Source organism: Sciurus carolinensis, chromosome X (assembly GCF_902686445.1).
Source record: "Sciurus carolinensis chromosome X, mSciCar1.2, whole genome shotgun sequence".
In the NCBI taxonomy this organism is placed as follows: Eukaryota; Metazoa; Chordata; class Mammalia; order Rodentia; family Sciuridae; genus Sciurus; species Sciurus carolinensis.
This window is the reverse complement of record NC_062232.1, coordinates 118708983-118733111: the sequence shown is the minus strand read 5'-3', so window position 1 is coordinate 118733111 and position 24129 is coordinate 118708983. Positions and strand designations below refer to the sequence as shown.

Genomic DNA, 24129 nt, shown 5'->3' with positions numbered 1-24129 from the left:
ACTGTCTGCTACTAATAATTTAATGGTAAAAGTTTTAATACTTAGAGGCTTAGAGTCAAAGGGAAATTTATTTCAATCCTTATATATTTCCTGCAGGAGATATATTATAGGGAGACCATTAAAAGGCCTTTTAACATAAAAATATATTACCTTAGAATAAATTACGTGAAGAAGTTGAATGGAATGGTTATTTCAAGGATATGGAAAAATAATGTAAATTTCTGACTACTAAAGCTGACCTAGTTCCCTGTATTTTTTCTTTAAACCAACAATGATGAAATTTAAATTAATATGGCATTTATATTTCATTGAATAATGGAACATGTCATGAAATCATTTTATTTAAAACCGTATGTAGTTACAATATGATAGAAATTATAACTTTGCAGATGTTTAAATTTATAATAAATTTCAGGTGTTAACTTTAAGGCAAGAGTTTAGTGGGGTACGTGGTTTCTTGAAATGATTTTAGGTGAAAATAATTAGAAAATGTAAAATCACTGCTATAGAACATATTGCCTGTGAAGCGCAAATGAAAATTTGGGGCATGTGGGGGGAATGGAATGAGATTTTCAAAGAAGTTCCTTTTTATTATTATTTTTAAATTTCGGGATATAAAAGAAACCACGATAATGTGATGTATCCTGCTTATCCACCAGAATGGTTACATAACCTTTGACAGTTCAGAGCAACAAACAAATAGTGTACTTACTCGATATGGTCACTAGGTGGCAAGTGTGCACTGGGCACAAAGCCCCCTGTCTCCCACTCTGCTCTCTCAATCTTCCCGCTTCTGCAAGAAGGAAAAGAATGCTAAAGACGGTAATAACAACAATAAATAATAGGAACAGGAAATAATTGTTTCATGTCTTTCCATTTTCCAAGGGATAGTAAGAAACCCTTATCACCTTTGAGAATTTCAGAAATGATCTTGTTTGTGAATATAATGTATTCTTTACTAATACATTAAAAATTATTCTTTATTAGAACATTTACAAATAAAGTTAATTTAAAAAACAATATAATAAAATCATGCAGTTTGACCATAAAAATCAAATTCTATCTAGATAAGCAGTTTGGCTCCAGCAAAATAAAAAATAGCAGCAGCGGCGACACCTGTGGCATTCCGAGTAGTAAGGCCAATGTCTTTATTTCACTGAAACTTCAAACAACTCTGAATGATAGGTGCCAAGATTATCCCTATTTACCTGTGAGAAAGCAATAAAATGACCCCAAATCAATGAGGCAGTAAGTGACAGTACTGGGATGAAAATGTTTTGCATTTAATAGCTATGTATTTAAGTATTAAATTAAAAGTGTGACATTTCAGCACTGTTTGTGCATGTATGTGTGTGAACTTATCTTTCTGTATTTGGCTATGTACTGGTTGATATTTCTGTGCTTCCATGTGATCTCTCATTCTGTTTACGTGGAACTACCTATGCATGTGCATGTGGGTGTGTGTGCAACACTCATGCACTCAATCTTTCTGATCTACTTTTATACAGTGTAGTCAGCTTAGGGGGCTTGACAATTTTCCGTTTCTCTTTAAGATCCTAAGACAAACACTCATTAAAAGTCACAGCTTCCTTTAAAAAATATTTGTGTCTTCTTCCATGTGATTGGATATTTGTGTTTTCATAAGTATAAATCTGCATGTGTCTGTACATGTAAGTCTGTGTTTCTGTTTTGAGCACCTATATACCTATGCTGGCACATGTAAATCTAGGTGTGCTTTCATATATTTAACATGCATTTAGAACTTGTGTACCATTAAAGCATACGAGTAGATCTATGGATCATTGTGTATGACTGTGTGTCTGTGTGTATGTTGGCATGTGAATGTGTATGCCTGTATGTATGGATGTTTGTATGTGCACACTTTCAAATGTGTTTAGGTATGCATTATGTACAGACATATATGTATGTCTCTTCTGTGCTGAGAATGTGATCTACCCTGGTCTTTCTGAGAGAAGGCATGGCATGTGAGTATACATCTGCATGTGCATCTGAGTGTCTATATGCAAGTGTATTTACAGAGCTCTGTGTGCATATGTCTGCAAGAGGTTTTGAATGCATCACTATGTAAGAGGGTGAGTACATATGTAAATCTGTAGGGCTGTACCTATATTTATCTAGTGCTGAATCCCCACATGTAAGATGGCATCTGTATCTGTGTAGACATGTTTGATCCCCATTAAATGGCTGCAAATATTCATCTGTGTGAGTCTCTGTGTGTCTATGTATCTGTGTGTACATAATGTGTATGTCTGGGCGTGAGTCTCCACATCTTTACCTTTATATTCTTGCCTGTAATTCTCTTTATGTCTGGGAGCATCTATATTCACATGTGTAAGCTTTGGTGTTCATCCACGTGTTCATCCACCTGTTTGTGTGTGTATGCCTGTGTGACCATCTGCTATCTCCAAGGGGGTGTGTGTTTGAATATAAATCTGTCTGCATGCAAATTAATGTCTTCCGAGAGTCTCTGAATGAGTGCATCTATGTGTAGTTAGCATATTGCTGTGCATGTGAGGACTCAGTGCATGTGGGAATTGTGATCTGTGGTACATACATAGCTCTCTGCCCTGGGGTTTATTTGTGCATGCCTCTGTTATGTATGCCCATCTACATTTGCATGTGTATGTATGAGATACACACAAGTGTGAACCAGTACGTGTCTGTGAATGTATGTTGAGCTTTTTCACTGTGGGTGCACATGCTTCCGCACCTTTGAGCGCAGGCCAACAGACTCGCATGTGTCTCTGTGTATATTTATATAGTAAATATTTATGTGTCTCCATGTGTGTGTGTGCATCCATGTGGTAGTCTGCATATTAAAAAATCCGTATGATTCTGATGCATCTGTACAAGTCTCTGTGTCCACCTCCAAGTGAGTATGCATGGGTACAGGTATGTGTACGTGTCTTGTCTCTGTGCACATGCCTGTGCCTCTGTGAATATATCTGTCTCTCTAGACAGTCACATAACTTGGCATTCTCCTCTTGTGTATCTGAGTGAGTAAGTGTGACAATATATATGTGTTTGCCTATGTATATCTTTGTGTGTGTCTTTGGGTCTGTTTCTCTATGTAGAAGTGGATGATTCTGTGAGCAAGGATCTGCATATATATGCGATTATGCTAAACGTCCCTCTCTTTATCTAAGCATAGATGTGTATGCTCATATGTATATGCCACTATGTCTGTGTGTGAACGGACAGATCTCTTCATCAGTTTGTTTTGTGTCTGTGTGTGCATGCACATGTCTCCATGCGCATGTGTGTATTCATATGTTTAACAGTGAACATAAACCCTTGTGTTATGTATGTGGGAATGAGTATGCTTATGCATGTGTAATAAGTTATATCTCTGTGTATATCTATGTGACTGTGAGCATATGTGCATGTACATATTTAAAACTGTATTAGTCCCCATCTGTATCACTTATGCATCAGTGTTTATATAAATGTCTCTGTGTATCAGTAGAGACACATATACCTGTATCTACATATGAATGACTCTATGCATCTGCCTACAGGTATGTGTGCACACGCACAAATACATACGTGCCCATGTGGGTTCAGGTGTGCTTGTCCACATTTCCATGTAAACCTTTGGGAGTTTCTGAGAATGTATCTGCTTCGTGCCTCAAGGTGTATCAACATGTTTTTATGTGTTTTGTGTGCACATGTTTTTTCATCTTAGAGATCAGGAGTAAGCAAACACATCCTCTGGATGCCTAAGTCTGCATACATTGGTCTCTGTGAGCTTCCCTGTGTCTGTGTGAGTCTGGTGTATACAGACTACACATTGCTATATGCCTACATAAGACATTATGGGACTCTGTGTATCTCTGTATTACACATGCGTATCTCGTGTACCTCACATGTCCCCTGTTGGTACTCTGGATTTTATGTTCATATTTGCGTAAACATGTCTTTTGGTTGTAGCTGTGTGAATGCATGGTATATGGGGTTAAGATTGTTTGTTTGTCTTTGTGTAGACGTGTCAGTGTAAACATCTGTGGTACTACTGGTGTGGTGTGTGTGTGTGTGTGTGTGTGTGTGTGTATTTTCTAGGGTATATGTACTTGTCTATGATGAATGAATATGAGTGGATGGGGGTACCTTCTTCCAAGAAGACTGTTCTGGTCATTTATGTACCTGTTTTTCTAGAGTATAACCAGCAGAAGGGGCTCAAATATTTCTTCCTTTTCTTGACATAATCAGCAAAATAAAAATACAGCCTCCTCTGAAAAACACTAATTATTGAATATAGTGACTAATCTAATAATACAAGATTTTTATTATCTAAAGACAAAAAACAAGTAGCTGCCCAGATATTGAAATTGCTGTCGGGGCACTTCTGGTGAAGACGCCAGCACGCACCTGGCTTCTTCCTCGCCTTGGGCAGTAGGCAGGGCCTACACGCTACCTCCTGCTTTGCGGGGCTTGCCTGTTAAAAGGGCTCCGAAGTTACTGCTTCTGCCCTCCCCACTCTACTGTCCTTTGACTGAAAATTAAGATTAAGCTGCCAGGTGTTATTTAACCTAGATGACAGTCTAGGAGGCGGGAACCAGCATCATCCTGTCTGCAAATGAGGAACTGAGAATCAGAGAATTAGAGCGCCTCAGCTGAGGTCATAAGGCCAGTAAGTGGCAGAGACTGAAGTCAAACCGGGTCTGACTTCACCCAACCCACAGTCCTCATATTCTACTATGGATGATTCCAACTACCTAACAGCTGCCAGCACCGGGAAGCGGTGGGGCCAGGATGGGAGGCAGGCGTGTCTGCCTGCAAAGGCTGTGTTCTGAACCTTCGTCCTTTCCTGAAACAATCTCGATTAATCCTTAATAGCATAAAGATTTCATACATGGTGGCAAATGGGCAAACAGACTCAAGGAAGTGAAATCGCTTGCCAAAGCTCTGTGTGAGCACGTGTTCAGATCCTATGCAGTAATATGGCTGGTCATTTAGGAGTCAATATAGGACTGAGTTTGGTGTCATGAAGTGAATTAATGTTGGAGCATGAACATGCACATCACACTCTTCCCTAGGTATTGATTGGCCTTTTGAGCACTCTAGTAAGTCTGGGTGTCACAAAATGTGGGGTAAGTCTACTTGCTGTCGGGTGAGTATGATGTGTGTTATGTCTCCCTGTGGGTAGCTCTTCTCTGCATCATGATGTAGTCTAGGGTTTGAGTCTCTGAAGACTATGGGGCTAATCTGAATTCTCTGGTGCTAATTTCTGTGTTAAATGGCATGTCTTTATATCGTGGTGCAAAGCTAGATGTGGTAAGGTGAGTCTAGCGAGGTCAATCTGCTTGTGATGGAGATAATCTTTCTGGTTAAAAGGAAGTCTCTGCATTAGGGGTTGACTCTGCGCATTTGGGGGTGAGTCTGATAAGAAAGTGGCTCTAAGCGTTACTGGTAAGTATGTGGGCAGCTTGAAGTGTGTGCGTGCATTGTGCTGCTGTTTTCTGCATTCAAAGAGGCAAACACAGATGGCATGAGGTGAAGCAGTGGTAGGTTATCTCTATGAATCTTGTGCCTGTGAGTTCTGGGGCAGTTGATTTGGGGTGAATGTGGTTTGTGGGAGTGATTTGGGGTGCCATGATTTTTATTATTATAATATTTGGGATGCACACATGTGCAACCCTAGGGAGTTTAGGATTGTGAACAGTCCTCACATTGCAGGGCAGGTCTAGATACTGTGGTTCACACAGTGAAGTCTGTATATTGCAGGAAATGGCTTCAAGTCACAGGGTAAGACTATGCTTCATAGATTGATTTCAGAGATTCCATAGTAAATCTGCATAATATTACTTATTTTTGCAATTAAAGTATGTTTGTGCTTTATGGGGAATCCACATTTTTGAGGGGTGAAATCCCTCCAGTGCAAGGTTCTGGCTGTACATAGTATAGTACTTCCAGAGGTTGTGGTCCAATTCTATGCATCATGGGGTGAGTACGTATGATATAGGCTAATTCCAGATGTGGTATGGGTTATGTTTTATTGTTACAAAGAAAGTTTGGGTCATTAGGCACAAGCCTGGGATGTGATGGAGCTTGTGTTTGTACTGTGGGACCACTCTGTGCCTTGTAGGTCCAGTCTGCGTTAAGATGCAATTCTAGCTAGGTGCAGTGGTGCAGTTCTGTAATCCCAGCAACTTGGGAGGCTGAGGCAGGAGGATCACAAGTTCAAGGCCAGCCTCAGCAACTTAGTAAGGTCCTGTCTCAAAATAAAAAAATAAAAAGGGCTGGGATGTAGCTCAGAAGTAAAGCACCCCTGAGTTCAATCCCCAATACCCTGCTGCCCCCACCAAAAAAGACTCTGTGTGTTGTGAGGTATACCATTATGTAACTGAGTGTATCTTGGTTGAGTCTTTGTAGTGAGGGACAGTTTATTCTGAAGGCAGGTTTTTGAACCACAGGGTGTCTCTGAGCGTTTGGGGCCAAGTCTGTACATTGTGAGCCTTGTTACATATTGTTTTCACGTACATTTTTGTGTATTGTGGGTCATGTTTGGATGTTGTGGGGTGATGTGAGTTTGGGATCAGATTCTGGGTGCCATAGGAGTCAGTGTTGTGGAGCATAGTAGTGTGTCGTGGGGAGAATCTAATATGGGTTGAGTCTGTATGCCATGACTGAATTCTAGGTGTTTTGGAGCAAGTCTGCACTTGGCGGAAGTCTCAAAATGCCATGGCAATTCAGGGACTGTGGGGAGTATCCATAAAATTTCAAGGTATGTTGTGCAGTGCAGGATGCATCCTTTCATTGGAGAGTTTGCTGAGGTGCTGCTGAGGTGAGGATGTATACTGTAGACTGTATCTAGGGGTCAGCTGAGGTGGCTTATGGGGTGAGAACTGGCTGTAAAACACATGTCTGGTGAGGAAAGTATCTGTACAATATAGGGTAGGTCTTGATTCCGCAGGCCAAGTCTATCAGTCCTAGAGTAATTCTGGGTGTTGGGGGGTATGTGTGTATGTGTTTTCTTTGAGGGGTATTTGCACTGCAGAGTGATTGTAGGCATTTTGAGGCAATTTAGTGTTTGTGAGAAAGTCTTCCTGTCACAGGGGACATCTGCCTATCATAAGCTGTATCTACCTACTGTGGAGCTAGTTTGTGCACCCTAAGATGTGTCTTAGTATTGTGTGGCAAGACAATTTGGGGGTGTGGCTGGATGTTTGGGATCTGTTCTTGCCACAATGGGGTAATTGGAGGTTTTAGAGTGAAGCTGTGCACTATAGAGAGATTTTTTTGTCATCGCGGAACTTATCTGTAGGTTGTAGGTCACCGCCTGGTATTTGAGTCCAAGCAATGTGGAGCGAGTGTTTTGATTATGAGTTCACTGTAGGCACTGGGAGGCCCTTCTGTAGTATTCTGGTACAAGACTCATTTCTGAGGCAAACCTAAGTGTTATGGTAATAGGATGCATTCTAGGATGAGTTTGCGCATTTTGTGAATTTTTGCATCATGAAGTGGAGTTGTACATTATGATCGGAGTCTATGGCCTACACTGGGCATCTTATGTCATGAAGCATGTGGGACATCTTAGGTTGGTCCAGGTACTCTGTGGTTGGTGTGGAGTAATGGGAGAGTCTGAGAACTGTAGGGGTCCTACAGAAGCTGTGGGGTGTTTCTTGACACTGTGGAGCATGTCTGTGTTTGGGGTAATATCTGGTGGTTGTGGTGCATTGCAACATAAAGTAACTTCTCACTTCTATGCTAGAAGTGAGCATATTATTTGTTTTGTGGGGAAGTCTGCATTGTAGGCTCACACTGTTTTGTTTACTGGGGAAGTCTGCACTGTAGGCTCACACTGTGCATGGAAGCAAAAGTCTGGGCATTGGAGAATAAATTTGGAAGCTAGGAAAAATCCATATGTTGGTGGGACAAGTCCGTTTTCTGTGGTATGTCTTAGAGCTGCTGGCCAAGACTATACTGGCCAGGTTAGGAGGCCAGTCTGTGTGTTTGAGGATGTAACTGCATACCATATGTCTATCCCCATGACTGTCTGTTCTGAGAAACATCTGTAAGTTGCTGTACAATCCTGTGCCTCTGAGGCACCAACATCATTGTAAGAGATCTTGAGGAGTGAGTGGTAGGAGAAGTTATATATTTTGGATTGAGTGTGTGTTTTGATGCAATTTGTGGTGCTATGAGGATGGTCTGGACATAATAGGGAGAACTCTGTGTTATGCAATTCTCTGAATCATTTGGGGAGGGTCTCAGTTCTGAGGGTTGTCTCTACATTGTAAGGCGTGTCTGGGTGCTATGGAGGAAATGCTTGTTTACGCTGGTTGTGTGTGTATGTTGGGGAGTAATCGGTGCTACCAGGTGAGTAGGAGTGCCCCAGTGTGAGTGTTGTGCAACAAGTCTGGGTCCTGTGGGCATGTCTCTTGTGTGACTTGTATGGGCTGCCCATCCTTCCTGTGTTCTCCAAGGTAAGCCTTGGTGTAATGAAGGCAGGGCTTGTCTTGGGGACGTGTCAGTGCTGTTAGGTCAGTCTCTGTGATCCAGGGTGAGTAGGGCTTCATGAGCCAAGTCTGTATGTCATGGGGCAAGTGTGGATATTGTGCCAACAAGTTTTCAACTAATGGAGCATTTATGGACAGTATAGGATTTGCTGATTTGCATCAGCATTTACATGTGCTATAAATCAAAACTGCTTGTTGTGGAGGTCCCAAAACATTCTGTTGGGTTAATATGTGTGTTATGGGGACTGCCTGGGTCTTTGTAGGCATGTCCATGTGTGGGGGGATATGTCTGTGTACTGCGGGGCCAGTATGGATCTTGCTGTGTGACACTGTAATATGAAGTGAGTAGTGGCATCTATCTGTGAATTGAGAGATTTTTCTGTTTCCAATCCTTACCGTGTGTTGTGAGGCAAGTCTTTGTGTTTGACAGTCAAGAAGTTGTTATATAGTATGTATGTGCATTGTGGGTTTGTTTCTGTAGGTTGTAAGATCAGAGGAAAATGTATTGCAAAAGAAAGATCTTTGCAGGGCTGATGTGTGTGGGGAGAGTATGTTATGGAGAATGTAATTTGTGCCAAGAGTCCAATCTGGGTAGCTGGGACCTTGGGAGTTGGGAGAGCATGGATTGTTCTGTGGCAAGTCAGGATGTGTAGAGTGGAACCGAGTGACATTTATGTCTGTTAGGGGCTTTGTCTCTGTATTTTCCAGCACCACAGACTTATGCTGTGAAACACAGCTTGGTAGCATAGAAGTAAGAAGTTACTTTATGTAGCTGGTCTGGCGCTGTGTGTCCTGAGACAAGTTCTGTCCTTGTGTAATATATATGGATGATGAGTGTTCTGCCTGATGATTTTCATTGCATTTCTCAGTTCTGTGAAGCTAGCATTTCTGTTGTAGTAGCAAAAGAGGCATTATGGGGTGTGTATGTTGTGGAAACAGTTCATAGATTTCAGAGGATATATGTGTACTATGGGGATTATCTCTGTGTTACTGGGCCAGTCGTGCAGTGAGTCTGGGGACTGTGAGGTACCCCATGCACTGGTGGGTGTTCTGTTTTGTTCACCTTCTGCGGCTGAGAGGCAAGTCTTGATATAGCAAAGGCAAAAAGGATAGGGTGTTTTTATGGCCAGCCTATGGAATGGGAAGATTCTTTTGACTGTGGGCCATTATTATGCGATGTGGGACCAGTCTGAGTGTGGTGAAGTCAGTCCAGGTGTTTGGGGGTGAATCTAGTTGTCACAGGTACAATATGAGTCTTACGAGGTAAGTTTGAATGTTGTTGAACACATCCCTTGCTTGGTGTGTGAGATTCTGTGTTATTCAACATTCCTATGTGTGCTGAGGCACGTCTTAATCTGTGTATTCTGGAGCATGCCACATGGCATGAGGTACAGACTGGCATTGCAAGGCACGTGTGCTTGTGTTGGTGTATTTTGGGTTTATTTAGGGTCATTGTGGGTGGTGTGGAAATCTGGGAGCTATGGGGGCAGGTCCTATTGTTGCAGGTTTTATCTTTCCCGCATTTCTGTGTGCTGTGAGGAAAGTCTCAGTATTGTGGAGACAAGCAAACACTGTGGGGAGTCTTTCTATGTGTTTTGTGGACAATCTAGATATTGCCATGTCAGTCTGGTTGATATGGGACAAGTCAGGTTGTTATAGGTCCAGCTTGGCTCCTCCGAGGTAAGTCTGGTTGACGTAGTGCACTCAGGTTTTGTGGAACAGGTCTGGATCACACGTGCTGGCCTGTCTTAGGCAAGTCCCCGGCATGGCGTGCTGCAGTGAGACTGTAAAGGAGTGACTCTGGGGTTGGGCATGTCTAAGCATTGTGGGGTTTTATATGTATTTTGCTCAACATTTCCATGTGGTCTCATCTAAGTCTTGGTGCTATGGAATAAAAAATCTGTTTTTCAGGACCAGTCTATGTTGCCTGAGGATTATATGTATTATGGGATATATCCATGTACTTAGGGGAAGGCCTAGGTGTCACAGCGTGAGTTCAGTTCTCATGGGGTGATTCTGTTAGGCTAGGGGCATGTGTGAGTGTATCTCAGCAAGTCTTTGTATTGCAAGTAATATCTGTTATTACAGAAAGTGCCTGCATATCATTCATCATTTCTATCTGCTTGAAGGCCAGCGTTGGTGTTGTGGAGAAAGAAGGTGTTCTGTGAGATCAGTCATTATTTTGTGGGAAGAATCTGAAGGTATGTGTGTATTCTATGGCTCCTGTTTGGGTGTTCTGGAGCCAGTCTGGGTGATGGTGGGCCATTTTGTGTCTGGAAGGATGAATCTGTGTGCTTCAGATGAGTCTCGGTGCCATGGGGCGAGGTTGGTGGAAGTGGGGTGTGTTTTTCGACATTTCTTCTACACTAGTCTAGGTTTTGTACAGACAAGGAAGTATTCCAAGAAGCCCATCTGTGCTGGGAGTAGAGTCTGTGGATGCCCACGTGTTGTGAGATGCACCGGTGCTCATGGTTTGTCCATGCCTTTTGGGGCATGACTACTGATTGGTGGGCTAGTGTGGCATTTGGAGAAGTCTGTACATTGCAAAGTGGATTCGACTGCTCCAGGGCCAGTCTCAGTCTGCGGTAAGCCTGCGTGTAGCAGAGCATATCTGTGCAGTATGTTTTGCTGTGTGTGAAACACCCTTTGTGGGACATGCTGCTGGGATGGAGGTTGTATCAGGAAGGAGGTATTTTGTGTGGCCAGTCTGTGTGTGGTAGGGACAGACTGTTTTCCGAGGCTATTGCTGCATGCTGTGGGGTCAGTCTGTAGTTGTGAGTCAAGCCTAGATGGCATGTAGGTTTCTGTGTGTGTCAGAGCAAGTCTGTGTGTTATGGGGCGAATCTGTGCATTGGGAGATATTTAATGCTTATTGTCGAACATGTCTGTGTTCACAAGGCAAGTCTTGGTGTTGGGTAGGTAACATGGTATTTGATTGAACCAGTATGTATGTTACAGGGAGAATCTGTGACGGAGGACACATCCTGGTTTCTTGTGCTGTGAAGCTGGTGTGTTCATTGAAGCCAAGTTTATGTATTATGATATGCTTCTGTGTTTTGGAGAAGTTGTTGTGCTGTAGATTGTTTCTAGGGATTTCAAAGTGAATTCTTTGTGTCATGGAGCCAATATGGTGTTCTGGGGTGAGCATGTATATTGTGGAGTGTTTTGTTGAACTGGTATGAGTTTTACATGGATGAGTTTCTGTAATATGGCTTTGTGCTCTGTAGTATGTGTCTAATTGTGTGATGAGCCTAGATGTTGTGCAGAGGCTGTGTGGTAAATGCTCATAGGTGCTATAGGCTAAGTGCAGTCAACAGGAAAGAGGGGTGACAGTATGAGTTGATGTGATTCTGGGATTTATGGGGAACACTCTATGCAGAAGGATGTTTCCAGTTGTTTGAGATTGAGTCTTACCATTATGGTCCAGCTCCATGTGCACGAAGGATGGCAGTAAGAAGATCAGCTAACATCAATAATGCTAATTCTTTATCAGGTATCATGCTAAACACTTTGGATGGCAGTAAGAAGATCAGCTAACATCAATAACGCTAATTCTTTATCAGGTATCATGCTAAACACTTTATAGGCATTCACTCACTTCTTCCTCTTAACAGTTGTACGACATAGGTGCCCTTATCGCTAATTTATAGATGAAAAAAGTAAGGCACAAAGAGGTCAAGAAACGTTTTCAAGGTCACAAAATTTGTAATGATGTGAGATTGGAAGCCAGGCAGCTTCAGTTCTGAGTATGAGTTTTCCACCACAGAGAGAGTCTAAGTGTTGTGGGCCAAGTTTTGTATAATGTAGGTTGATTTAAGGTGAGTTGAGACTAGTCTGTGCCTTGTGCCAGTCTGAGCACTGCACCTGCCTGGCTTTGCTTTGTGCAAGCGTAGGTGTTTCAGTGCAATTCTGTAAGTTGTGGGATGAGTTCGTGCATACATTGTGATGTGATACTGTGCACTTAGGAGGGGCTTGTGTCTTGGGGGTATCTCTGCATGGTACAGCATGGCAGATTTGGATGGTGTGGGGCATGTGGTTGTATGTTTTGTAGTGTCAGACTTTATGGGCAAGTTAGTACATGTAGGGTACAGTTATTCATGTGTCAAGCATGATACTGGAGGAAGTAAATGTGTTACAGGACTGGGTTCTGTGTTATAATGCAATGCTGTAAATTTAGGAGTATGAACTTAGGAACATTTGGTGAAAATCGGGGAATCCACATTATGGGACAAAAAGCTGGCAGCAGGAGAGTGTGTTTGTGTGATACAGGGTATGACTGTGAGTTTAGGGGTGTGCTATGTTGGGGGTCTTTGCCTCCGTGAGGTGAGGCTGAGTGCTGTGTGTGCACATGCTATGAGCTGTGTGTGTGCATAGTACAGTCAGCCTGTGTGCTGGTAAGGCAAATTTCTAAATTTCAGTGCAATTCTGGACATTGTGAGTGGCTCCTGGTTCAGGGTTCTGCTTGTGTTCCACAGGGTGTATGGATGTTATGGTGAGTGATCTGCGTGCTGTAGTGTTTTTAGATGCTCCGGGGCTAGTCTATGTATTATGTGGTTAATGTTTGTACTGTCAGATGATGGTAGCCATTTGGAGTAGGCCCTTTTTGCTTTACTAGTGATGGTGGTGGTGGAAGGGGTAGTGACTATAACATAAGGTAACAACTCTAACTGTTCCTATGTACCAGGCACTGGACTAGGCACTTAACATATCTTCATTCATTTATTATTCACAATCGACCTTTGAAGTAGGCATTACTGTTATCTTGGTTTTACAGACAAGTAATCAAAGAACAAATAAATATACTTACCCATGGTGACACAATTAGCAAGAATGGGGATCTGGATTCAAACCCAGGTGATCTGGGTCCACAGGCCTTGCTCTTAACCATTACACAAGTCGCATCCCTGTTGTAGGAGGCATGATATGTGTACCAGGTATGTATGCAGTGGGAAATGCTTCTGCCTTGTGGGTTTTGCACTCTGGAGTGACAGTGCATGGTGAAGCAAACGCGTTTACAGGCATGCCTGGGAATTTTAAGGCAGGTCTGAGTGTAGTATGTGTGACCGAGCATGGAATGGGGTAAGTAGGTCTCAAAGGGCTTGTGTGTGCATTTGGGTGGGTCCCAGTGCTCAGCAGTGCCTGCGTCAGCCAGGAGGCAAGTACGGACATTGATGGGGGATCCGCAGAGCACAGTGGTACATGTCTTGTTTGTGTAGGCATTAGTATGAGCAGTGAAACCAGTCTGGGTGCTCTGTGGTAAATCTGGGTCACCTGGCAAATGGTTTCATGTGTTTGGGGCCATGTATTCTGTGTAACTACTATAGGAAATATGGTTTGTGACATGAAGCTGTACAGCAGGTATATGGGGGTGGGGTATCGTGTTGGGGGAGGTGTCTGCGTGGTGTAGGTTTTTTCGTCTGTGCTGTGGGCTGAGCAGAGTGACGGTACCATGGGTCACACCTGTGATGGTGCCCTGAATGCTTTAGAGAAAGGTGAGGCGTTGTGGCACGAGTGTCCAGTTTGCATGCTGTGGTGCAAATGGTGCATTGTGATGTATGTTCATGTATCTCACTGTAGTTGAGGAACTAGGCCACATTTTGGTGGCACAGGGCCACAATGTGTGTCTTGTGGTAACTCAGTGTGGAGGGAGGTCCTTGTTGTGGGGCAGATGAGTGCCTATCAGGCAAGTGCAGATGCTGTATGGTTGGCACGTCTGTTATGGAATGCATGGGTGCGCTGGAGAACACGTTTGTGTGCTGTGGCGCAATGCTGTGCATCGAGGTGTACTGTAGCATCTGCACAGTGAGAGAAGCCTGCAACATGGGTTTATTCTGTGTTGCTGGGGGAAGCACACATAATTGAGGGAGTGCCTGCTTAGTGTACAATGAGTCTGTGTCCTTTTGGGGCAGTCTGTGTTATGTGTGCATGGGTGAGGCTTTCTGCCACAGGAATCTTTCATGTCATGGGGTGGCTCTTGGAACTGTGTCATGAGTTTGTGTTCTGAGGGGAAGTCTGCATTCTGTGGAGAGACTGTGGGCTCTGGAGTGATTGTGTGTGCTGTGGGCAGTGTCCGGTTCTGGGGTGAGTTTCCATGATGCGGGGAGAGCCCATACGCTGGGGGTAGAGTTGCATGGCCTTGCGAGGGCCAGTCAGTGGGTCATGCACAGGAGAACTGTGTATCATGAAGGGACTCTGTATGTCGCAGGGGAATCTGTGTTCTTTGAGTTGAGTCTATGTGCCCTGGGAAGGGTCTAGTGATGTGGAGACAGTCTCTAGTGTTGGGATTGTCTGTGTGTCGTGAGTAGAGTCTTAACGGTGGCAGAAGTCTGTCATGTGGGCAGGTCAGTGTCCCTTAGTTGGGTCTCTGTATTGATAACATGAGTGCCTCTGGAAGAGTCTAGTGAAATGGAAAGTGTCCCTGTGCTATGGGGCAAGTCCTCCTACTGTGGTTCTACTGCTGTGCCTCGGGGTGTGTCTGGATGCTACTGAGGAGTCTGCATGCTGCAGGGCTGAATGTGTGCTCTTTGGCCAGTTGTAGGCATTAGAGGGATAGTTGGACACGCAGGCACAAGTCTGTTTCCAGATAAGTCTCCCTTAATATCTACGAATAACAACAGACAGCACTTTTTTAATGGTTACTGTGTACCAGATACTGTCCTAAAGGCGCTATTATTATCCCCATTTTACTTCTGGGAAAACTAAGGCAGGAAGATTAAGTAACTGCCCCATGGTCATACAACCAACAAATGGTCAAGCTTTGAAATCAGGCAGTCTGTTCTTGTACCCACACTATACGGATCCCCTGGGGCCTTGAGGGCATGGGGATATTAGAGAGACTTTGTGGTCACTGGTGAAAATTCTGAACGCAGCTAATTTGGGAGGAAGTAAAAGGGAGAGGCTCAAAGCTTTCTGAGGATTTTTTGTTTTTTAATGTAATTCTGTGTACGCAATAACGATGGCACTTCAGCACAGAAAAACTGACGTCATGTCTGCGGAATAACTCCTTCACCAGTCGCTGCCCCTAAGACCCCTCCCCTGGCCCCACAGCCGCATTCTGCTACTGCAGAGGAGTGAATGCGCATGCCCTGGCGAGCTCCCGTTGCCAGGGAAACCAGCCACCAGTCATAAACAAATCACAGCCTAATGCGGCAAGTCGGGAAATGACTGAGGCTGTGTCTATGAGGCAAAGTTCCTTGCCATAAAGGTGGGCAAGGCAACCTCCCACTCACCCCACTCTTTCTTCCAGGCAGTAAAGTCTAGAGGCCAGGGCCAGAAGGCAACAGAAAAAGAAGGCTATGTTGGAGGCAGGGGATGCAGCAGGAGGTAGCAGCTGATTTTTTTTTTAACTGTCAAATATTTCTACAGCAATATTTAACCCATCTTCTACTAAAAGCCTCCATGTTTTATGTCTTGAGCCTTCACCTGCAGTGAAAAGAAGTGGATTATTGGGGTGCCTCCCTGCCTTGAAGAGATGGTAACAGTGGTAGCATGGATGAGAACTCACCCTCCATCCTTTGACTCCCTAGAGCATACTACTGCCAGCAACAGGCTGGTGAGCATTGTTATTTCTGCTCCTCATACATTTCTTACTTTTTCCTCTGATACCATTCTAGAAAATTCCAGGCACTGAATCCAGACATCTTTAACTCTCCGAGTACCTGAGAAGTAGAAAAAGAGGTTGAAAGGAGGAGACAAAAGTAGCACTACCATGCCCCTCACCCCCACCAAGGTATTTCTTTTTAAACACACAACTGGGATATTAGTTGTGTCCAAGGGGAATAGCACATCTGGAGCAGTAGTTTTATACAGTTGGATTCCTCAATTTTTAATGTAAAAAACATGTCACAAACATAAAATTTTTAAATATTTAAAATAAACAAGAAATCCTATTTGAAAACCACTGTCCTAAATTACTTGTGCCTAGGACTCTTGAAAAGCAGAAGCACAAACATGCTTTAGGATGCTGCCAGGCGCTTCGAGAAGGTAGTACACTGTGGATGGTAACCATCTTGGGTAAAGAGAAAATGGCCGACCTGTGGAAAGCTACACCCTATCTAATGGGAGAACAGCTGTTGATATATCAAATCAGTGGAAGAAGGTTGGATTATTCAATAAATAATGCTGATACAATTGGCGACCTATTTGGAAAAGAAACAAAATTAGACCCTACTTTATACCATTTATCAAAATGAATTCTAGATGGATTAAAGAGTTAATTATTAAAAAATGAAGAAATTCAGTTTCTAGGGGAAAGTACAGGTAGATACGTATACAGGTGAATGCTTCACAGGAAATGACTCACAAAATCAAAAATTGACAGATGTACATTTCTAAAATCATAAAGCTGCAAAATGCCAAAACACCACCACAATAAATGATAGGAATCAATGAGCAAACAATGACTGTAAAATAACACTTTTGCCACATATGATAAATAAATTAGGTAGTATGTCTTGGGTCAGGGGAAGAAACCTTAAACTGGTTCATACCATTTGATCCAGGAATTCCACGTCTGAATTTATCCTAGGGGAAGAAAACCAGAAAAGCACACAGACATTTATATGGAAAAATGTTCCTTAAATTATTTATAACAGCAAAATAATACACATATATACATTGTATATATTGTAATACACATATATACAATTGGACATTTAGTGAGATTCCTATATGATCCAAAATTATGCTTCCAAACAACATCACACTCTTGAGGGATATTTTAAAATATGGGCAATTGTTCCCAAGATATATTTAATGAATGAATAAAGCAGAATATAAACTGCATGTACATGATCTTCATCTTATATATAATATATATTTTTATGAATATATTTGCATATACTTGGAGAAAACTGATAGTAATTAGGTTAATAGAAGTTACCTCTGGGTTATAGGATTTGGGGTAATTTTTATAGTCTTTGCATTTTTACAAGTTTTCTGCAAAAATATTTTCTACAATAAAGGGCAAAAAACAGCATTTTAACAAGCATATAAAAGCTCTGAGAGTGCAGAGAAAAAAGTCTAGGAACAAAGACAATACAGTAAAGATCAAACACCAATGTCAACCAGTGGAAGATTACACAAGATGAACTCACTATGCGCCACAGCAAGATTTTAGCATTATTTGTGTGTGAGTATGTATAGAATTTCTTATACAAGATGGAGTCCTGGAAATTTTTCTTCACTACACCAGAGAACAGTCACATGTCCCTAGATGCGTCAGTCACTCTCTTTGCCGCAGTGCTCTGCTGATGCCCCCCACCCCCGCCTTCAATCCACTCTCTCCCTTCCACTGCAAAACATGCTACCAGCAGACATGTTCAACTTGGGACACGGCCTGTCTTGTGGACTTCCTAATAAGCTTTGCCATTCTTATTTTTCTTCTGACTGCTGCTCTGTCATCTAACTTTAATCCAATGCGATCTATTTTTTCTCCTTTCTTCCTGTTGAAGTGTCAAAACAATCCAAATTCCAAAGAAATGTTTAAAACTACTACTTCACTGTTTTTTCTTTTTTTTCTGGCAGAAATCAGGCTATGAAAACATAAACAAACATAAAAGCTGTGTTGTTAGGAATCTCTGCTACCCTACTCATCCATTTTCAAAAAAAAAGAAGCACGGAGAACATTCTGTCCTTTACTGTACAAACTGACGTCCAAATATATAAATGACTTTTTCCAATGAAGGGACACTCACAATACTAGTCATTTTTTCCAGGATTTTTCATCCTAAAGTTGAATTCTAATCTTTGCAGTTCAACACACGTTCATCTGTCACATGAAGCAATCAATCTTAATGTTATTACAGGCTGCCCTCTCCCTCATTCTCTCTCCCATACAGACAGCTCGTCACACAATTTCCTTAATTAAAAAAAGGAGGCATCATCGCATCCTTTTCTCCAGTGCAAAATAATATTTTTCTCATGTTCTCCACACACCGAGAAAAGAAACCAGACCTGAGAACATCTTGATACGTAACCCGTTTCATCATGTCTAAGCCAAACATCATAGAGCCGAGATACCTTTCTGAAGGCAATTTCCCATTTTAGTGATATCTTCATTAAATCTTATTGGGGGAAGTATCTTACCGGAATCATGGGGAGAAGGTTCTTTATTTCCTTCTAACAACTCATTCACCATTCAAGAAACAAGCTTTAAACTAGAAAAAGCGACTACAGAATATCTGTAATGTAATCCAGCTTCTTAGTGCCACTGACTTGAGAAATTCCTATACAGTTCTGTATTTTTCTATTGCATCAAAACACGTCAGTAGCTTTGAAAAGCAGAGCCCCGGTGACTATTTTACAAATGCGTTCTCAGCTACTTACCGGTTGCGTGCTCTCTGTCTCTCCACCAGCTCTGAGGCTGTCGCACTGAAGGGGTGGGGGAAAGCAGCAACGCAACAGCCACTTGAAAATGAGCTGTGCTCTGGAAAAGGGATTAGCCCACTGCGAAGAAATGAAATGCCTTAAGATTATCCTCACAAACCCTCCCCAAATATAAAATCACACTAAACATTATATGCTAAAACATGCACGTTCACTGAAGAACAGAGTTGAATGGTTAAACCTCCGATACAAAACATACTTAAATCATCTTGATTTCCAGTGGAACCCCTACAAGACCATGGGCTTTTGTCTCTTCCGTCTCCTAGCAACATTCTCATTAATATTTTTTTTCCTGCAGTAGTCCTACTAGGCATCAGAGAACACTGACAAGGTCTGGTCTCTGATGAGAAGCATTACCATTTTGATATTCAATATACATTTTCCCCAGGTAAGGAATAAGGAAAGTTAGGAATGCAATAACAAGCTATCCAGAGGAAAGTGTATAATTCAAAGGACATTCCACCAGAAAAAGCAGAGATGGTTTTTGACCCCTCTCTTGGTGCAGTGCTCAGTGGACCTTTGCTGTAATGCAAATATGTGAATGTATTTAAGGTCACTGAACTTGAAAATCATTCAAATGATAAATTCTATGGTATGTATATTTTGCTAAAATAAAAAGAGCCATTCATCGACCCTACAGATATATGAATCTCACCACTATGAAAATACTGTGCTGAGGGTAGGGATTCTAAAAGTGAATCCAACACAGTCCACTCCCCCTTTGAAAATGTCATAATCTAATAATCTGCACATGTTGCAACGTAGAAGTATTTTGTATAATTTATCTTTTTCCTTCATCAACTTTGAGTAACATTTGCAAGAAAGACTGTTACATGATTGGACCCAAATAATAAACCAGTAAGTGGATGAAATAAAAATAATTAATTTTTAAATATGCTAATATATATATTGTATATCAGTTGACAATGTGCATTTACCTTTACAATGCAGTTTTAATAATAGGTTGGCTTATTTTCACAAACCCAAACTATCTAGTACGTTAACCTGCTTTTTGAAAATTAATTTTTACTAGATAGGAAATACCTGACAATCCAGTTTAAGACCTTATACTAAAATAAAAAAGAAGAAGAAGAAATTTTAGAGATTAAGTAACAGAATGGGGATATCAGCAGCCTTTCTTACCCATGTTCTTAATCACTATGTGTTGTTGGTTTTTTTCCTTTAATTTTTTTCTTTCTTTCTTTCTTTCTTTCTTTTTTTTTTTTTTTTGGTCCTGAGGATTGAACCCAGGGGCACTTTAAACACTGGGCCATATCCCCAGCCCTTTTTATTTTTGATTTTGAGACAGGATCTCGCTAAGTACTCAAGGCTGGCCTTGAACTTTCACTACATGTTCTGAATCACAACATTGCTCATAGCATCACAAACATCAGAGTGTTTGAAGTGTTAATTTTTTAAAATGAGGATTACAAGGACCTATTCCCAAGGATTCTTCACTGGTAGATTTGGAGCAAGCTCAGATATCTGCACTTTCAATAAATATCACCATTTGGTCCTGAGCAAAAATTTAAATACAATCTTTGTTATCGGTAATGTTATCAGGGAAGTAAATTCTAAAACTATGCAAAATAAGATACACACATATATACATAGATGCTGGATATGTATTACAGTATGACAAGAGCAAACTAATAAATTGATTGACTTTTTTTAGAAGCAGAGTTCTACCTCTGGGGGAAAGGAGATATAAATATAGAACCTGACAGAATTAAGAGAATCCTGAAGACATGTGTGGAGACAGATTTGAATTGGAAGTATTAGTATGAACTCACGATTTTCTAAAATGTATATTACTAGGCCCCTCTACTTAAAGGAGGCAGTGCCATCTCAGTAGCACTAAGTTTGACACAGCTATAATAATGAATACATTTAATGCCTTCATGTTGCTTTCTAAATAGTTTGTTCCCCACTGAAAGAAACCATAGTTTACTGAAGAAATAGCTGATTCTATATCTGGTACAGAAAGTATAAGATGAACTTGAAACATATCATATAGTAAAGAACCAGTTAAGGATGGAAACACACCAAAGGACACAGGAGATGGATTGAAAGGGCTCCTGATAGCCAAATTGAGTTCAATTTTAACATAAAAAATAAAAATGATAGTAGTTAATTATAAAACATTGAATAAAAAAATCCATGAGTTCACAGTGATAGCAAAAAAAAAAAAGTGATGATGGGGAGGTAAGTCACTTCATATAAAATGATAACAGTTTACAAATTTATAAGGAATGGGGAAATTAGTATATGAACATTTAGAAAACATCAGTGAATACTTGATTTAGGCAAGGATCTTCAATGCACACCAAAAATACGGGGTGACATATTAAGGAACGAAAAATTCACAGGATTTTACAATATTACCCAGAAGTTATTTAATTATAAAAGAGGAAAACTTTATTTTCAATGGCTCTTCAGTTGGCAGATACCAACTTAATAAACTAATTAAACTTCATATTACCAATGATAGCGTGAGCTATCTGTGAGCTGCCTGCTGTGATAAAATGAAAAACACCCATCACCTAGGTAAGTTCTTGTCAACAATATGTAATCTGACTCTCACAATGAAGAAAAAATCAGAAAAATTCAGATTGTACAACATTCTAGAAGGCAACTGGCCTGAACCTTGCAAAATGTGATTGCCGTATTTTTAAAAAGGGGAAGGGGCAGGAAAACTTCTAGATTAATGATTAAAGAGATATGACAACTGAATAGAATGTGTGATTCTTGATTGCATCCTGGATAGAAAAAAAAAGACATTTAAGGGACAATTGGGGCCATTGGAATATAGATTATATACTAGATAATATTGGATCAATATAAAAGTTCTTTGGTATGATAATATAGGTAGGATGATGGACTTGTTCTTATGAGGCACATGTTGAAGAACTGGGAAACAAAAGACTAATGTGTACAAATTAGATCTTAAATACTTTAGAAAAAATCATGGAGACATGATAATTGTTCAATCTAGGTCAAGTATACACATTCGCTATATTTTGAACTTCTCTGTAGGTTTCAAATATTTTAAACGAAAAACATTTTAAACAGTAAATTCAGAAAACAAAAGGCTTTGAGAAAAATAATTACCGCACGATAATTATATTTAAAGGCAAAACTTTTCTACATCTTGGAATTAACGACAATCAGGTTTGTAATGCCTCAGAGCTTTTCGTACTCACCAACTGGATGAATATCTGTCATGCGCCATCTAGTGGTAAAATTCTGACTTACCATGACTAAAGGATTTCTAATGAACACTGAATGACCAATGAACCATTAAGTAGTACTATGATTCTTATTAAAATAAATAAATATGAATTTTGCATTACCATCTACCAATAGAGATAAAAGGCATTCCCTAAATTTTCCATACGAGTTCTTGGAGACAAGGACTGCATCTGCTGAGATGTCCTGACGACCTGGTGCATCGCACAAAAGGAATAAACAAGGCCCAGCTGCAAGCTGACCTAAATATTGGCCAAAAGTCCTGTGATCATCCCTGGGACCCTGTGAGATAAGCAGTCTTGTGAGGACTGTTTCTCGCTACTTCTCTATCTGGTGGGAGCTGCCAGGAGGCAGTTTCTCACCAACCTTCCTCACTCTAGTGAGGCATGGGGATTTCCATCTTGCTTCCTCCCTTAGGGTCCAAGTTCAAGTTATAGAATGGTTTAGATATACTATTTGGAAACAGTTCCTTTGTGACAGAGTGACCCACTGCTCATGTCATCTGTCATCTGGCCCCTCTGATTCACTGCCTTCCTGGGGGACTAAGGATGTGGGGAGCTGACCCCATGATATTCTTGCTTATGTCATCTGTTAGCAATGAACTTCTGCATCTATTTTAGGCTTAGCATATTCTTGCTGGCTCAATCTATGACTGGGTGGTGAGCCCACCCTAGCAGTTCCTGCTGATTACAGACTGCGTGATTGCTTGACAAGGGATTTTTCCTCCTCAGAAATGAAAGAGACAGATTAGAATGTCTTAGCCTTTTCTGATTTGAGAACCCTTTAAACAGTAATATAACCCTGGTTTTAAAAATCATTTTTGTAACTTTTATGTGACTTGTAATAACATTTCTGAAGTACAGTGCTAATGATTTGTTTACATTTGTAACCACCTGAAAATGTATATGAAATTTATCTGAAAATTTAAATTATATGTAAAAAAGTTGACCTTTATCCCATAATGAGCAATATACATAATAGAAAAAAAACAGTTAAAAACCTGTATAATGGTCAAAACGAACACAGTTAACTCCCAGCCCTCAGCAGAGTAATAAAACACTTGAGTGACTGAGTTATGGGTATCAGTTGATCTCTACTAGCCACCCTACAAAACATATTCCAGGCACCAAAATGGTTGTTTTATCAAAGGGAAAGAGTTTAGTTGATTTGTTAAATGAAAAGTGGATGTAATTATCACCTTGATGGTTTAGATTAAAATAGTCACCCAAGATATAGCTGCTGGATTCCATAATTATTGCACTGTTCACGGTACAACATGTAATATAGGTAAATTTACCTCCAGTAAGTCTACTTACTCTTTTAACACCTCTAGTCTAAACTACCACCATCTCTGGCCTAAAAAATCCCTACAGCCTCCTACTTGGGCTGTGACCTCTGCCAACATGTTCTTCCCACAGAAGCCAGAATGATTTCTTTATCATGGTTTTATCGCAGCATAATTTTCATAGAGTGAAACGCACAGATTGAAATGCATGATTTACTGAGTTTTGAAAAATGCACAGAAATATGAAGATATACAACACAGCATCATCCCCAAAAGGTCCCTGTGAATATCACTGAAAATGGCAGAATGGGAACTGGAGGGCTCCGTCACTCCACAAAAGTAACTAATGAGCTGGTAAAAACTATCAGAATCAACTTCTTGGAGAACTCTGGAATCTAGTAAAAAAATTAGAACAACCTGGGAAAAACAGGGTGAAGAAAGAAGTTGCTGCTTTGCCCAGCTTAGTGGCCCCGCGAGGTCAGCCCACACTCCTGGTGTGCACTACTAGAGGAAACAACAGGAACCTTCTTCCCAGGGAATTGTGCTGGGGGGTTCAGACCCATTGGCAGTGTTCTGAAGTGTTCACTGACCCAGAATATTCCCTGGGCTGGGGCAAATTCCAGAGAGGCAGGTAGAAGAATCAGGGTTTTTAAAAGTTACCTAAAATTGACAGAATTGAAGGGAGAAACTGACAATTCTCTTCCACATATTGTACTGCAACAACTGGGG

General features: G+C 41.1%; 1 long non-coding RNA gene across 1 annotated transcript in view; it reads right to left on the bottom strand.

Moving 5' to 3' along the window:
* Positions 1–18927, bottom strand: part of LOC124972379 (uncharacterized) — a 52305-nt gene extending 33378 nt beyond the window's left edge. Inside the window, exons 1-5 of the long non-coding RNA XR_007106453.1 lie at positions 18807–18927; positions 16970–17003; positions 15985–16138; positions 13288–15081; positions 713–793 (exon numbers count right to left, since the gene is read on the bottom strand). This is a non-coding gene — a long non-coding RNA (uncharacterized LOC124972379). The remainder of the gene's footprint in view (positions 1–712; positions 794–13287; positions 15082–15984; positions 16139–16969; positions 17004–18806) is intronic.
* Positions 18928–24129: the final 5202 nt, after the last annotated feature.